Below are 16,327 nucleotides of genomic sequence, written 5' to 3'. Positions count from 1 at the left end.
CACCCAAGTTGACACTAATGCAACTCTTCTAAAAATATGCATGTTTCTCACATGTCATCATTGCTGGGTATGCCAGGAAAATGCGATTCATATGCAAGTGTAATAAAGTGGAAAAATCATCAGTGTTCTTGTAAGTCTTTTTGTTTTTCCTCACTTTCTAGAGATTCCAGCAATTTTTAAAAATATGCACTGTCTTTGCAATTTTGCTGCCAAAAAAGAAAAGCTAGTTCATTCTGTAATATAACCCTGTGATGTGACTGCCTTATATTCAGCTTTTATATTACTCAATACTGTTTGAAGTGTTTCCAAGGTGACATCTAGCACACCCTGGCTTAGTAAAGTATTTAATTAGTATAACAACTTGCCAACATGATGAGGGGAAAAAATTCTCTCTGGGTCAAGTCAGGAGACAAAACTTACCCTGAACTATAACTGAACTGTTTTAAGCAAACTGCTCTTTTATTAGAGGTGCTGTTTTTTATCATAAATACTTGACCTTCTTCTGTATCTTAATTTTTTCCTTTTCGTTCTTTTCTAAGGAAAAAAAAAAGATGATGTATTTGTTAGGGAGACACCATTTCTTACAGTCTTTATCATGTATTTTTTTCTCTGAACACATAAAAATCTTGGGTTCAGTTGGGAAGACATTGCTTGTCTTTTTCATATATATGGATGCAACATAAGAAATGTTATATAAGCTTTTGTTTCCTTTGTAGACTATGACAAATATTGCCAGGGATTCAATAGGTGGCACTCTTACCTCTGAGCTGGACTCATGTAACATTGTTATGCAGAGAGAGAGAGAATACAAAAAGAACACCATCAAAAAAGAGGTAGATATTAAAAACTGAATGGTGTAGAGCAGGGCTGATCCGATTCTGAAATCAGCTGCTGTTTTCTCTTTGTCTGTGACACTCTTGGCTCTTGAAAGGTGTTACTTAGTGACCATTTTGTAAAGTAAGAAGCCAGCATAAAACATATGAATACATCTGTGACTAACAATATGAATAATGCTCTTCTTTGTATTCAAAGACAGTACAGAGGGAAAAAAAAGTGCAGCTCTCATGGCCTGCAACCTCCCAGAGTAGCAACTGCGTACCCACAACACCCAGAGAGGAGCTGGCCATGCTAGGCGTGAGGACATGAAAGCTCTTGAGAACGCTGGTATTTTGCTCTAACCTCTGTTAGAAAAGTAATTCCAAAACCGTGCAAGAGAGACAATTATTAGATTACTTTCTGGCAATATGGCAGGAAGAGGCAAAACCTGTTCCAGTTTTGCAGCATTAGGGTTGACTAAAGCTCAGGAAAATCTTCAGACTTCAGTGTGTTTACTCTAGTAGAAAAATTCCTGTTAACATCAATGCATTTTGGATCATGCCCTAGCTTTCTGGTTGTTATATGGTATCTCTAGAGAGATTTCATAAGGCTTGGAGATTGGCAAACTTTGGCTAACCATTGGCAATACTCTACATTAATATTTAGAACGAGGAGTCAGGGGATCTACTTGCTCTTGAGTATGTACCACAAATTTGGCAGGTTATTCAACTTCCCTATCTTGGTATATATATATATATATCTGTATATTAGCAAAATGGGGATAATAATCCCATTACCATCTCCTGTTCTTACTCACCTTGCTAAGGTGCTGTGAGAATTAATTTATTTTTGAAATGCTTAGAGACCCTCAGAGACTGCTGTGTGAGTGCAAAGCCTTGTTTTATTTTACTATTCAGTGCATTCTATCTGAGGCTCAGGAGACATGTGGTTTCCATTTTGGAACGTGCCATAGGAGGAATTATTACTGAGAGCTTCAGAGAACTGTCAAATCACACAGAGCTTTTAGGAAAAAGAGGGGGAAAAGAAAAAGGGCAGGGGTGTGGGGGTGGAGGGCGGGGATAGGGGGTGTGTTTGCGGTTGGGAGTGCTCCAAACTTAATCCTCCTATCTAAACAGAGAAAAAATTTGTATTCTTTACTTTTGCAAAAAACCCACAGACATCTTTCTGAAATTTATATACAAACCCTGTCAGTTTCTACTTCATATATCAGTTCTCTGGGATTCCGTAATTTTTACTACATTTTGGTATTGCTTTTCTTTATAATATAGTGCAAGAGTTAGTAATCCTATTTGGAGATACAAGATGAAGTTCTCACTTGCATACTGTACATTGTGGATGAAATACATCACAGTGTGTTTAAATACATAAACAGATGGAGACCTGCCTGCTGATTTCATGGCATTTGACATAATGCATGTTTGTCTTCTAGCAGACTTTTTTTTATTAAAAAAAATATTTATTAAATTTCAACCGCAGCACATACTGCCCACACCCTTTTCTCAGCAATAACCCCCACAGAAGCTTGGGAAGAGGGAGCACTATACAGTTCTCAGGAGGTGTTAGTGCACTATACACTTGCTTTGCCGATTTCTTATAGTGGATGTTTTTCTTAAACCTTTGAACTGCAACTTCATTCCTACAAGAGGGAAAATATCCTGTTTAATCAATAAGACATGGCAGGGCGTGAATAAGTGCATATTTATGATCAAAGCTGCTTGTCCTAAGTGAACATCCTCTAGTACAATTCAAACAGTAGAATGTCTGAATAGTAGAATGTAATTTTATTATAAAGTGTTACTTTTTGTCAAATAATTTGCATAATCTTAATTAAATGAACAGGCTAAGCTCTGAGTGGTGAATTCTGCTGTTTTACACTCCAGCCAATTAGATCATTCAGTTTTTCAGGCATTCTTTATTGTGCAGACTAAATGGCTACATGATGTTAGGTTGATTTTTTTTTTTTTTAACAGAAAAACAGAACTAGCAGAAAACAGAAAATTAAATAATTGTCTAAAAAACTAATAGGATCATTTGCTTGCTAACCCTAATAATGAAAACAACATAAAAATAACTGGATTACATGACATAAGAAAAACTGCCCAAACAAGAAATTTTATTGCTGATGAAAAGACATTTCTGCATCCCTGGTGAACATTTAAGCCTTGGTAGATATTTTGGGTGTCCTAAAACACAATATCAACTACTAAATGCTAAGGCAGAAATGTACAGAAGTGAAAGCTTCGTTTTCTGTGTTAGGGCTCTTGAGATGTTTTTTGTTTCTCCTCTGTGTGTGCTTGTGTTCTCAGCTTCTTTAGCTGTGTAGCAAATCTCTTCTGGTAAAAGCAAATAGGACTGAAGATGACTATTGAGAGCCATCTCCAGCTTTCTGGGAGCAAAGATAGAACTGGGATCTCATCAGTTCCTCCTTCTGAAAAAGTATTTAGAATTGACAGCTGGAAATGCAGTATGTTCTACTTAAGGAGTAGTGAGAATATGCTGTGAAACCTTGCTATTTAGAAATTACTCTTAAGAAATCTTTTGTGATTTGGGACAAAAGTAGTTCATCCATGTATGGAAAAATTAGAGGAAATGCAGGAATTTTCTGAATTCAAAAAGAAAAAAGGAAAGGTCCACCATAAAACAGGCTGTATGAAAACCAGTAATTAATCCACATTCATGCGATGGACAGCTCTGTTCTTCTACAAGTGTCTGAAGGAGAAGCTCCTTGATTTGCTTGGGATTGCTTTTCTAACTATTAAAGAGTACAACTCATGCTTTAATTAGGCAACACAGACTACTCTTGTTTGTGGATATGCTCTGAGGATACACATATGAGGAAGGTAATTACCTTTTCAGCATTCCTGAATGTCAGTAGCATAAATGACATATCTAGGACATGAATGTGAGTCATTCAGTGAGGGAGAAGTTTAACAAAGATCTGGAAACCTGATCCTCTGCAGCTCTGAAGTTGTCCTTTCTGAACTTACCATCTCTCAGTGTAGGTCTGATTTGGAAAGCCACAAAACCTTTTTCTGGCAGCCTCTTTTCTTCATTAGAGCACAAGCATACTTCTGCCTAGTGAAAAATCAGGGACTTAGCCAGCAGGAAAGAGGATTCTCATTCTCCTTGACTCATAGAAAAAAAAATAAATGGAGAATTTTTTAAAAAAACATTCCTACTATTTATTAAATGTGCTGTTTTGTTGAAATCTGTTTCACTTCATAAGTAATCTTTTTCAGTAAGGTTCTCATGATTGGCACCAAAATGAAGAAAATAAAAATATAAAAGACAATCCTTGACCTGTGGGAAGAGCTAATCCAGCACTCAAGAGGACTAGGTGCAGCTTTGGGAGCTGTTTTAAATGTAGCTTCACAACTACTTAACTTCCTCCACCATTCTATAAGAGAAGAGGTTAAAGAATATCGTTTTTATTGTCTCACCATGGTAGTTTTTCATCAAGAAGTCATCTTTGTTGTTTCAGCATTTAAATATGATATTCTTACTTTCAATAGACAGAAAAAAAAGCTACTGTATCCTACAGAATTATGTTTTGCAGACCTTAAGCCTATTGTATTGTAGAACCTACTTCTGTAAGTTACCACCCTATTATTTGTCCAACACCTGTTGAATACTTAACTTTCTTGCACATGAAAATGGTATTTTTTGAAATACCGTTTATAAAATCATATTTCAACTCTTTTTTTGTGTGTGGGTGTGGAGTGGCTGGAAGACAACGGACATATTATGAGCAATCCAGACCAAGTAACTTTGTTGTAACAGCAGGTCGAGTAGGCCCAGCTCTAACAAGCTGCAGGTGTTATGAAGGACATATGCAAGGCCAAGGGAGACAAAGAAACTCTGTATTCATAGAGAAATAAGAGAGTTGGACAGAAAGATGAGAAAAAACAGGATGCCTGCGCAAGGGGGGAGCAGTGTGTGGGCACCACACTGGGACCAGTCATAGGGGAGGTGGAAGCGTGTGAATGAGTAGTTTTAACCTGTCACCTTTTACATAACAAGCCTGCGTAGCATGTGTGTTTTTAGCTGAGGGTATAAATTGGTGTGGATCTATTAATAGCACCTGTAGAGTATAAATTGCTGTGTATCCCTTAATAAAGTGGCACTAACTTGATCACATTGGTTGTATAAGTTGTGTCCGAGCCTTCTGCATCAACATGTGGTGTTTTATCAACATGTGGTGGTTTGTTTTTTTGTTTTTTTTTCTTCTAGCTATATATGTCACACACTTAGTTTCACTTCTGGTCTGTGCACAAATATGTATTCATTCAGAAGCTTTTATGCTGTTACAGCTTGAGATCCATTGGTGCTTTTGTCTTCCAGGATATGCGTCTTTTTATGGGCTAGTTAAATAAAAGCTAGAATCTCCTTGTGCTTATGACTATATTTTAGTCAGGAATACAGAAATAAATAGTTTTAAGAGGCCCTTGGCATCAACAGGTGCTCTTCAATTAGGCTCCAGTGTACTGTAATGTTACAGCAAATGCCTGCAGGTACAGATTTTTGGATAGCAGTGTTTAAATAAGAAACTATTTTATTCTACCTGCCTTGCCCTAGCTATTGCTTTTTTTTAAAATGAGCTAATTGTATAATTCATTAAAGCAAAAACACAGCAAGGAAACTAGAGAATATCAATTGCAGTTAAGTTGCAGCCATGTTTGGAAAGGAGTACATTACTAAAGGGCTAGATCCACGGATATGGTTAGGAATTGTTAGTAGAATTAAACTAAAATCACTTGAAAAATGATCTCTTTTGAAGTATGTGGTGTTCTGATATAATAGTAATTGCCCACTGGATTAGAAAGAGTGTGATTACCACAAGGTGGAGATGTTATAAATGACCAGGGAGGCACTTGCTTTTATTTGGTCCTTAACCTGACGAGTTCTGTTTTCTGTGCATGTTCCTTTGGGAAAGAAGGAGAGAGAGAAGCTCTCTTTATAATATCCTCATGATACGAGATAACAACTATCTTTTCAGCAATGTAATTATTTCATTCTTTACTGTTATCTGTAATACTCGCACCACCACTGGCATTCTGGATAGTTTGACTGCTCAGTATGTACCTGTATCTCCTTTGGTCCCATTTTATTGCACTTCCAGTTGAGATTTCTGGTTTCGTTTGTTTTCCAAACATTTTAGAATGCATATAAAATTAAATACATACTACAAGGATTTCCTCAACTTTGCAGCTAGGGTATTTCTCCCATTTAGAAGCATTTAGAATGAGAACGAGCTCAATCCAAACCCCATTGATAACCACTGGAAAATGAATGTGTACCGTGGAAGCAAGCCGAACACTTGGATGGTTTTATTTTTCAGTGTAACTGGCATTTTATTTGTGTTCTTAAAGCAGGAAAAACTGGAATGTATTTTAGTGTATTGGAATAAAGCAGCTTTTAAAATACATATGATCATCACTCTTTTGGGAACATTGAAATAGGCAATTTTTTTTCCATCTTTCTGCAATGCATCCCAGAGGATTCAGGGGAGAAAAGCATGTATGCAACATTTTAGTTTCAGTGTCTGCTGCCAGGAATCAGCTGGTGGTAGCTGCTGTCCTGTTATTTGTTTCATGTTGTTTTATAGTCCAGAAAATTACTTGTTGTGCATGCTCAGGTATCTTTTACATAATATTGGAGAAGATTTCTTCGACTTTACTGACTCCCTGCAGTGAAATCCTCTGATACGGAGGTGTCAGTTGCCTTGTCAATATGCTTATGGAGAAGACTGAGCTTAGAAAAGACAACTCGGAGGACAAGTTGTTCCTGCAAAATTGTTAGTCCTGACACCTCACCTTTCTGACATGACTGAAATCCTTAGTTGTTGTGCTTGCTGTTTTCATGTTTTACAGCTGTTTTGATGACTGTCATTTTGAACGTCTGTCTTCTCTAAGAAGAGAGTTGCTGGTTGTTGTGGATCCTTTCTTACTATTCTTTCCTGTCTTGTATTCTGCACTTACCAGTTCATGGTTATACCACTTTATATGTTTCCTTTTGGAAATGTATAAGATTTTCTAAGGCACTCCAAAGACTGGGTGCATAGCATGAGTTCAAAGTTATATCTACACCTATGTATGACTTGCAATGACATGCCTTTAACATTTACTAGCATTGCAAATATAAGTAAGCAAAAATGAAACAAATTCTAAATTTTGTTTAACTTTTTTCCCATTTAAATGCTTCTGTGGTATACAGTCTGTCTCTAGTGATGGTCAGCAGTCTGGGCTGATCACACTTCTGAGCAATCTGTTCTCATTAGACCTGTTGTTAGCAGGAAGTTGGTCTAGATGACCTTTGGAGGTCCATTCCAATCTAAATTTTTCTGTGATTTATTCTTGGGACAATGAAAGTGTATGTTAGCTGAAAAACCACATTTCTAGGTTTTTTGTTGTCTTCTAGTGAAAAAAGATCAAGAGCTAACTTAAGTTTGTTGAACTATTTAGAAGTGGCTAAATTAAAAATATAGCAATTCTTCTATAGAGTTGTGGTATATCTGACACTGTGAAACATGTGGTGCAGAGACAGCTGAGCTGAGACTGATTGACTTGTCATTGCATACAGTGTGATGAAGAGATATCACTCCTTGAAATGGTAGTTTCAAGGAACTACCTTGTTCCTTGAACAAAGGACTGCATTAGTGTATTTAAAGTGCATTTAGTGGTGCACAACATCCTGCTGATACAACTGCTTTGCCCTGTGATCTGTCTTGCAGGCTGGGAGGCTCTTAGGTACTGTATAGCACCTCAACTTTTCTTACGACAGAAGCTCAGAGGTTAGATTAACATGTCATAACAAAGTCTGCTTGGGATTTTGTGTGTTTGGAGTCTCTTAAGATGAACTCCTCTGGGAGTCCTGCTGTGATAGGCATCTTCAGGTTGCACCTTTCATAAAGTACAATTGCCAAGATAAGCACAAAATAGAATAGCCACTGCATTTTCATAAAAAAACTAGGGAAGGATTTCATACCTGCATATAAACTAGATGGCAAACTATTCCCTCTATAGGCTAAATACTGAGATCCTGTATATACTTCTCAGAACAAAGGGATTCTCATTCAAAGCTCACAGTTCACTGGGGAGTTTCCTAATCGCGCAGCTCCTGGGAAGACTAGGTTGGTGCTTTCTAGTCCTTTTCAGATGCAGGCAGAAGTACAATATGTACTGGGCACAGAGAGAGCAGATAAGAGTAAGCAGGATGGAAAATCCTGTGATGAGAATAAATCCCTTGGCAGACAGAGATCAGGAAAATAGATCCTGTTTTTCAGGGCTTTCTAAGCGGGCTATAATAAGGAGAGCTATTGGGGAAAAACAAAACTGTTACTTAATCCAGACTATGCCTAAATTTTCATTTTTCTTCAGATATTAGATTATCAGAACTTTTAATATCCAAAAATACTTTAAACCTTGGAGTATCTTGCCCTGGAAGACAAGTTTGAATCTCACTGGCTTCTCTAGGAGATCTCAGCCAGTGCAAGACACCTTAGAAGATGCCCCAAACCAGCAGCTTCTACTGCATTTGTAGGTCATTAATCAACCACAGCATATTTTCCTGTCATGCTGATGTTTTGTATCCTCTTCTCACACTCAATTTCCCCCTGCAAGAAGAAGTGGGGGTGGTTTGGTAAGCTGCTCAAGATCCACAGTTTTCTGTTGATCCCAAGAAATATTCCTCAGCAAAGAAAGTGTTTACAAACTGGTTCTTAAAAGCTCTAGCTGCAACTGGGTAAGGTCAAATAACAAATCTCACACCTATTGTACCACTAATTGCTATACTTGCCATGGCCTGGAAATTGTGGCTGGGTCTTCTTGTTCCCAGTTTCTAAGCTTCTTGCTTATTTTATAGGCAACATGGAGGCATCTTTGCTGAAAAGATCAGCTAAGAAAACCAACTTTCCATGGTCATTGTGACACTAAGGTAGGACTCAGTGAAATAACTGAAGAAAAGAAAGGCAGTGGAAGGTGAGGTATCAGGAAATAGCATCAGATTCCACAGCTTTTTCAAGTCCTCCTCCTCAAGAAATATTGACTGAAGCCACATGGACAGTTTCTGCTTAACCACATTTTTAAAAGCTTTCATAAATATTGCAATAAAGTGAAATTCATTGCTAGTTAAACCCTAACACCAGCATAAGCTCATTTCTTATTCATATGACTGAGCTGCAGCAGAGAAGTAGCACTGGGATAGCACAGGATTTATACTGCAAAATTTGAAATATCTTTCTGCATGAAGTAATAAAGGACACTTTCCATATTCTATTCTAATGGCCAATAAAGCACAAGACCAGCTAGAAAAATAAGGCTGGCAGAAACATTGAGTACATTAGGAAATTATATTTACATTACAGTCAATTACCGCAACAGTGTTTTACTGTATAATACAAACTTTTCTTGTAAACTGCAGTGTGCCAAAAATCTTTGAATGGGAGAATAGGTTGTCAAATCTCATTCCAAAATGCAAAAAAAAAATATTTCCATTACCCACCATAATTTCCACATTTAATAAGTTGTATACTAGGGTTTGGCTGGAAAGCACAAATGTATGCTGGGAAAGGGAACATAAGAAGGCCGTAAAGGCCTTTGTGTCCATAGGTTGTCTGCCAGCAGAATTCAAGGCAACCTTTAGGCTGCTTTAATTTGTGCTCCTTGGTAAAATACAGACAGGGTTGATGCTGAACTGGCATATCGAATTTCCTCACAAACATTTCTTATGGTGGCCTACTTGATACTGTAGCCATGGCTGGACATCAGAAGAACTGCAATACCATTTTTAGATTTTTCTGCCTTTTCTTTATGTACAAGGGAATGCCATTCATCACAACGCCTGGCCATCTACTGATTGGCATAGGTACAGTTCAACCGCTTCCATGCTTGTTGGCAGCAGCATCATTGGAGTTCAATAGTAAGAGGATTTTCATTCAAGGATAAACATGTTTTGCAATTCATCAATGGTAAGATCACTCGGTTGGATTCCATCTAGTTAGCGAAGTTGTTTTCCAACAGATTTTTGGAAGACAGTTAAGACAGTGATTTTGACCACTGAAACCCTAAAGAAGTGGTTATATTTTAAATAACATCAGATTTTTATGAGAGCTGTCATAAGAACTGAGGTTAACTGAGGTACTCAGGCTGTCATCTTTTCCATTTAAACAGAAAACAACAGTAAAGTCAGGGCTCTTGAACTAGCATTTCAGTACTGCCCAAAATATTTGCTTTCTTGCTATGCCACTGGCTGGGTTGATTCACCTGTGAAAATGCTTCTTCTTGCGAGTTTTTTTTTTGATAGCTCTGAAATGAAATGAAGGCAGATTTTTTTTTTCAATTATGTGAGGTTTATCCCTAAATTTCCTAGTGTTTTCAGGCTAACAGATGTTGAGGATGTTATTCACAGTGCTAGAAAAGTATTAAAAAAATAGTTATGAAAACATCCTTTTCAAAATCACAAGACAGTGAGTATATGCTGTGTCTGTGGGACACCATCATTTTTGGCTTCTGTGGTAAAATACGCAGGAAAAGAGAACCCAGAGAAGGAAGCAGTAAAAATGTGTTAAGACTTCAGTTTTCAAAATGTACACAGTATGGTCGCCTTGGTCATTTGTGGGTATACTTAATAACTTAATCAAAATGTTCAAATAAGGCCCATATGCTGGATATTACAATTTAGCAGATATGTCATGAGCTACCAAGAAGATGCAGCTGTGCAAACTTTCAGATTACACAGGGCTTGCATAGACATCAGTGTTTGGTAACTGTTCACCCCAGCTGGACCAGCCATGTTCAATAAAATATCCTGCAGTAGCTTTCATGGGTAGTATGATATCATATTTGTTTTATTCATTCTTAAATTAAGAAACAGTTTCCAAAGTCCCTGCCAAAACCACCAAAGGTTAGACTGAAAACCTTAGAACACTTTCTTTTTCCTCAACAAAATATGAAGCTGCTCAGATGAGGTAAATTACACTACCACATTTCTTAGCCTGGATTTTTTTTTCCCCTTTTCTCCAAGTCTTGATTCTAAACCAGTTTTTTTGGGGGGGAATTTGTATTAAGACTCAGTAGTGAACTGTACTTAAGTATATGCTGTGTTTGCTGCTATTTCCAGTTAAAGCAGTTGTTTGTCACAGCCTGAAAATACCTTATGCATGATAGATTTTAATGGGGCTTTGTTTTGCTTTGCTATGTATCGGAACTGGAATAATTTTGATTGTCATACCACTTTATTTTGTACCATATTTTCAGTGATTGTTGAATGGATTTCTGTCTTTTCTGACACTAGTTACTGCTGTCCTGAGAAGTCACTTGAAACAAACAGACCTGTATCCTGCTACCAATGTAGCGTCATCTTTCCTTCAGCTGTTATCCCTGTTGCTGGCAGCAACTTGTGTAAGAAATAGATGGAGTAATAAGAGACAGGAAAGCAATATCACTTTCCAAAGTAGACCCCAAGGAAAACAAGTTTTACACCCAAGTTTTTAAAATTAATCTAAAAATAGGTGGGTGAAATGATATTTGGTGCTAGTTAAACACTATGCTGAGTATGTCTCACTCAGTAAAATGTCATCAGTCTAATTTCATGTGGGGCCACTTTTTCTCCCTTCTCAGTTTTCACCAGTCAAGGTTTTCATGCAGAGGGAGATTGGTTAAATGTCCCTTGCTGTATCCCCTAAGAGAGTTTTTTCAGGGTTAATTAAATAATCTAACAAAGCAATTAGTGGCTGTTATGGCAATGTGCTAAGCCAGCCCCTTGAGAGTAAAGGACATTCAGTACCTTTTGAGGTTAGGCCTTTTGAACAAAAAGCAAACTAACTTTTCAGTTCCTTTCATTTGCAAAGATAGACATCTTTCCATGCTTGATCACATTTAACTAGTGTGACTATACAGAGCATATCTTACCCATCACCCAAACAGAATCTTCTTCCACAGGGTTGAGAAAGAAGATTAACTGTCCAGCTTTTATAAATAATTCCTATTTTCCCACTCTGCATAAAAATATTTGAATCCTTAGCCTCCCACATTCTCACCTTCACAAACCTTAACAGGGAAAGATTTATTAACTTATCAAAGCTCTTTTTTTTTAAAGTCTGAACTTTGCATTCTCAGCTCTGGACGGAGCTGAGAAATACCTAGGATATTTCTTTCCAAAAAGCTTTCCAAAAGCCAGGGCTATACATTTTTATCCACTCTGTTCACAGGAAACTGTGCAAAATCTCCTGAAGTAGGGGTTGATAGATAGCTGAAAACTCAGAGGTCATTTAAACAGCGAACTGCCACTGACATGTTCTTACTTCTAACTCCCTTATTCCTGTTTTCATTGACTCGCTTCCATACCAATTCCAGAGAATAAAGCCCACAGTTTTATTTGCACAGTCCGGCTGACAAATACCAGTCCTTTACATGGCAAACAGTATGTTCAGAATAAACTATTAATTTCCAGCAACCACCTTTCTGGATCATTGTTTTTAGGAATAATACCTCATCATGTGGTATAAATATGACCAAATACCTTACTCTGAAGAGACTACTAAGTTTATGGTCTCCCAATTTTGGAAGAAGCTCAAATCACCCTCTTGTAGTAGCATAGCTAAATATCTTTGTGTCCTTCAGGCATGTTTTTTTATGGAGACCTTCTGCTGATGAGAACAGCCATATCTGTTTAATACGAAACACAGCAGCAGGCCTTTCCTTTAATGTAATGATTACTATGAGTGAACTGAAACAGTGAGTGTCTTACTGAATGCATGAGGGCTCCAAAAGTAGCACAAGCATGCTCAGTTATGAGCCTCCATTGACAAATCAAGCCAAACCAAACACTATTTTTGATTCTTTTCCCTGTGTATAAAATCATACAATGAAGAATACCGTAGGTCCAACTGGGAAATTTTGTTTTCAGATGGCTGGCTGTTCTCTGTCCATTCCAGAGATTTTAATACTCTGAAGTTCAAAACAAATGCCCATGATTTTTCCCTTGTCTCATCCTTTCTTTTACAGTGATATAGCTGAAAATATTTTTTAGCCCTCATTTGGCATTTGCCCCTTTCAGTTCTGAAAGAGTGATCACAGGGATTCACCAGAGAGGTTTTGTTTCGTTCAGTGTTCTCTCTAGCTGAGAAAATATTTATCTTCCTATTGGTATAGCTGTAAAAAAGATAGACACTGACTACAAAAAATGCCATAAACCTGCAGAAGGTTTCTATATGAGACTTCCTTAAACATTTTTAAAGCAGTAAGTGTATATTTTCATAAAAGCATTGCCTTCTTGCCTCTATAAATTACTCCACTTTTGGAAGAGTCAAATTGATCCTAAAGTCACATCTTTTCTGAAAAATATATATAAAAAAAATCAGATTTGAAAAATGACCATTTCCTGTCCTGGAAAAATAACTAGGAGAAAGTATCTGCCTTAACAAAAATAACTCAGGTTACAGCACCTCAGGGGTCCTTTGCCCTCAAAGACATCTAATGATGGCATTAGTAAAGAAATGGAAATAGAGGAAACTTTTCCAGATCCCCTCCAAACTTCTGCAGAACTGGAAATTGTTGGCTGTGATCACTGTTTCTGTTGTATTTTTTGCTTACCCAAGAAATCAAAATTATTTTCATGTGGGTTTTTTTTCAATAAAGAATGTAGCTCGGCTCAGCTCAGCTCAGCTCAGCTCAAGGCATTTCTGAACTCTTTGGAGACCATGAAACATGGAGCCATCAAAACAAAAGATAAACCTCTATCAAATGAAAGACTTTATAAAAAACTACCATGTAACTTGTCTACCTGTGTAAGGACTATTTTTTTATTTAACTGTTCTTCCTGTCAGTAAAGTCTACATAACTGTAACAATATCACTTATGTGTTTGTCATTTAATGTTGCCTTTCTGTTCTTGAATTTTTAAGCCTTGGGCTAAGAGCAAATGAAACCTCAAGAAAGAGGGAGTTCCCAAGTGGTGACAGGGTGTTTAGAAAAGAAGAATAACTCCTCTCTGGAACAGTCATTTGTTGCTTTCACAGCTAATTTGGAACCAGATGATCCACAAATGGGTCACAGTAAATATTCAAGACAGCTTTCTTCTAACTGGACTCAAGCATATCATAAGATTCTGTTTCATAATTTTTTATTTAAGTGTAAACCATAAAACCTCTCTGAATTTTAGAATGGCCTTTGCAGTATTTTCTTAAAGTGGTGAGATTTCTTTGAACTGCTTGCTGCTGAAAAGAAGCAAAGTCATTAGAAAATATGAAAGGGGTCTTTTTTTTTAGTTGGTAGCTTGTGTGTTTGGTGGATTTTCTGTTTTTCACATGTGGACATGTTACATGTTTTCATTGTTGAGTAGTTGCTACATGTATGGCTTGATACCAAAAAGAAGAAATGAGTCTAGTGCTTGTCTTCTGCTGCCAGAACCACACATTTCTGGTGCTATGACATAGTAAAACTTAATTCTGTAGTTTAACTCTGGTTATGTGTTTAGAGATAAAGACTATTAGAGCACTTTGCAGAATGAATCTGAGAAAAAAAAATGGAAAGGAGTATCTGGCACATGCTAGATCTTCTTCTGACTCTTGGGATGTACCTCACTTTGATTTGAGAATTACTGAATAGTTCACTTATTTTCCCTTTGGTGGCACGCCTACAGCAGAGCGGTGTGTTTAAAATCCAATTATCCAGTTTTGATCTGTTTTGTGAGATTTGAGTTTTATTGCAGTCTGAAACCATCAAACTGCAAGCTTTAGAACTAAAGTAAAAGGAAACATGAAAGCCCTCTATTAAGATGACTAATATTCCAGATGAAGTTAATTAGTATGATAACCTATGCATGTAACAGAATTGTAAAATTAGTGAGATCAGCCTTGCAATACCATTAACTACATTATAACTCTTCACATGATTTTCTCCCCCCACTAACAAAAGGTCTCAGAAATGTGAGATTTCAATTTGCTTTATCATCTGGTAGAGCTCATCAGCACCACATGCTACAGTGAATATTGTGGTTTTCACAGCAGGACCTTTTTTATCTCTGTAAATTTGTAAATTAAAATATTTTCACCTGGGGAAATCCTGCATCAGAGAAATGTTGCTGACCTTGACAACACTTTCCCATTTCTTCTTTTTATCTCCCCTTTTTTTCCATAGCAAAACACAACAGCAAACAAATGATGGAAGACTGCCTTGTGGCATGCATCACGTTTACTACATTCATTTCTGTGCTAAGTATTGCTCTAAGGTTATGTAGTCAGATTTAGATGCTATCCTGATGTGGAAACCTGCCTTGGGAAAAAGAAAGAAAGAGGAAGAGCAATGGAAAAATCACATGTGGTGTGTTCCACCGAGGCAGGGAGCAAATGGAGGAAAACAGTTGGGAACAGGCAATATGGGTAACAGCTAGTTAATCATCCTTGTGAAAAGTCTTTGCTTAATGATGAGCAAATATCCTGGCACACTGTATCTGCCTGTTTATCCTCTTATGTCCACTTATGTCTTCATTTATCAGAACTTTAATAGCTTCTCTCTTCTATTTCTTCCCTCTTTCTCATGCTATCTAAGCAAAAATCCTAGCATTTTAAGTAAGAAACTTTTCAAAAAGTGGAAAGTGGTATTGGAAATTATTTTATAGAAAACTTTTACGAACTTCAGGGCCTGATTTTCTATTCAACCTATAACAGCAACTGGGTCTAAATGGTGTCTAAAGGACAGAAAGATGTCTTGTACAAAAAAGTCAGAGCTACTACACAAAGACCCTAACCAGTTACAAGCATACTAACTTTTTTTTGTGTGTCTATTACAGTATCATAAATAAAAAATGTGACATAAGTGCAAATAATCGTCATAAATTTTAAAGTAATAATACATCCATAGTATTACAATCTTGTGGCTTGTTTAAAATCCTTACCCCAAATATTTGTAAATCAGCAATAGGAATAGTTGTCACATCTCACTGCAGTTTCAGAGTGAAGGCTGTTAACAATAAGGAATAATGCCTTTGACCCTTTCCAAATTGCTTGCGCTTACTTCCTGGATTATCAGCAAGAGTGTGGCACTTACCACTGTGCTTGCTCTGGAGACTTGAATTCACAAGTTAACTCTTCCCTTCATTCCCACTATCAGAAAATGACAGAACTGTAAAAAAGTAGAGCAAGATTCAACCTACTGAGGATAAAAAAGCAAATACTGATCAAAACTGTAATTTTTTATGACAAGATTGGTCCCAGTATTGTTTTCTAAGGGAGAATGTCAGACCAGATGTTTAAGAACTCTTAACATCTATTTGTTTATTTCAGGGAGATGAATCAGTGTCTAATCAGGATCTTCAGCATGTACACTATTCTAAAACTGATGGGGAAAGTTATTATAATCACAGTGTCTAAGGTGCACTTAATTTAATTTAATGAACACCCAGTATATAACTTGGGGACACTTGGAGGGAAATGTTAGTGCTTTCTGATAGGAAGAAAATTTAATTTTCACAGTAGAAGAAGCTGACACAGCAGC

This window comes from Falco biarmicus, chromosome Z (assembly GCF_023638135.1).
Source record: "Falco biarmicus isolate bFalBia1 chromosome Z, bFalBia1.pri, whole genome shotgun sequence".
In the NCBI taxonomy this organism is placed as follows: Eukaryota; Metazoa; Chordata; class Aves; order Falconiformes; family Falconidae; genus Falco; species Falco biarmicus.
This window is presented reverse-complemented; position numbering follows the sequence as displayed.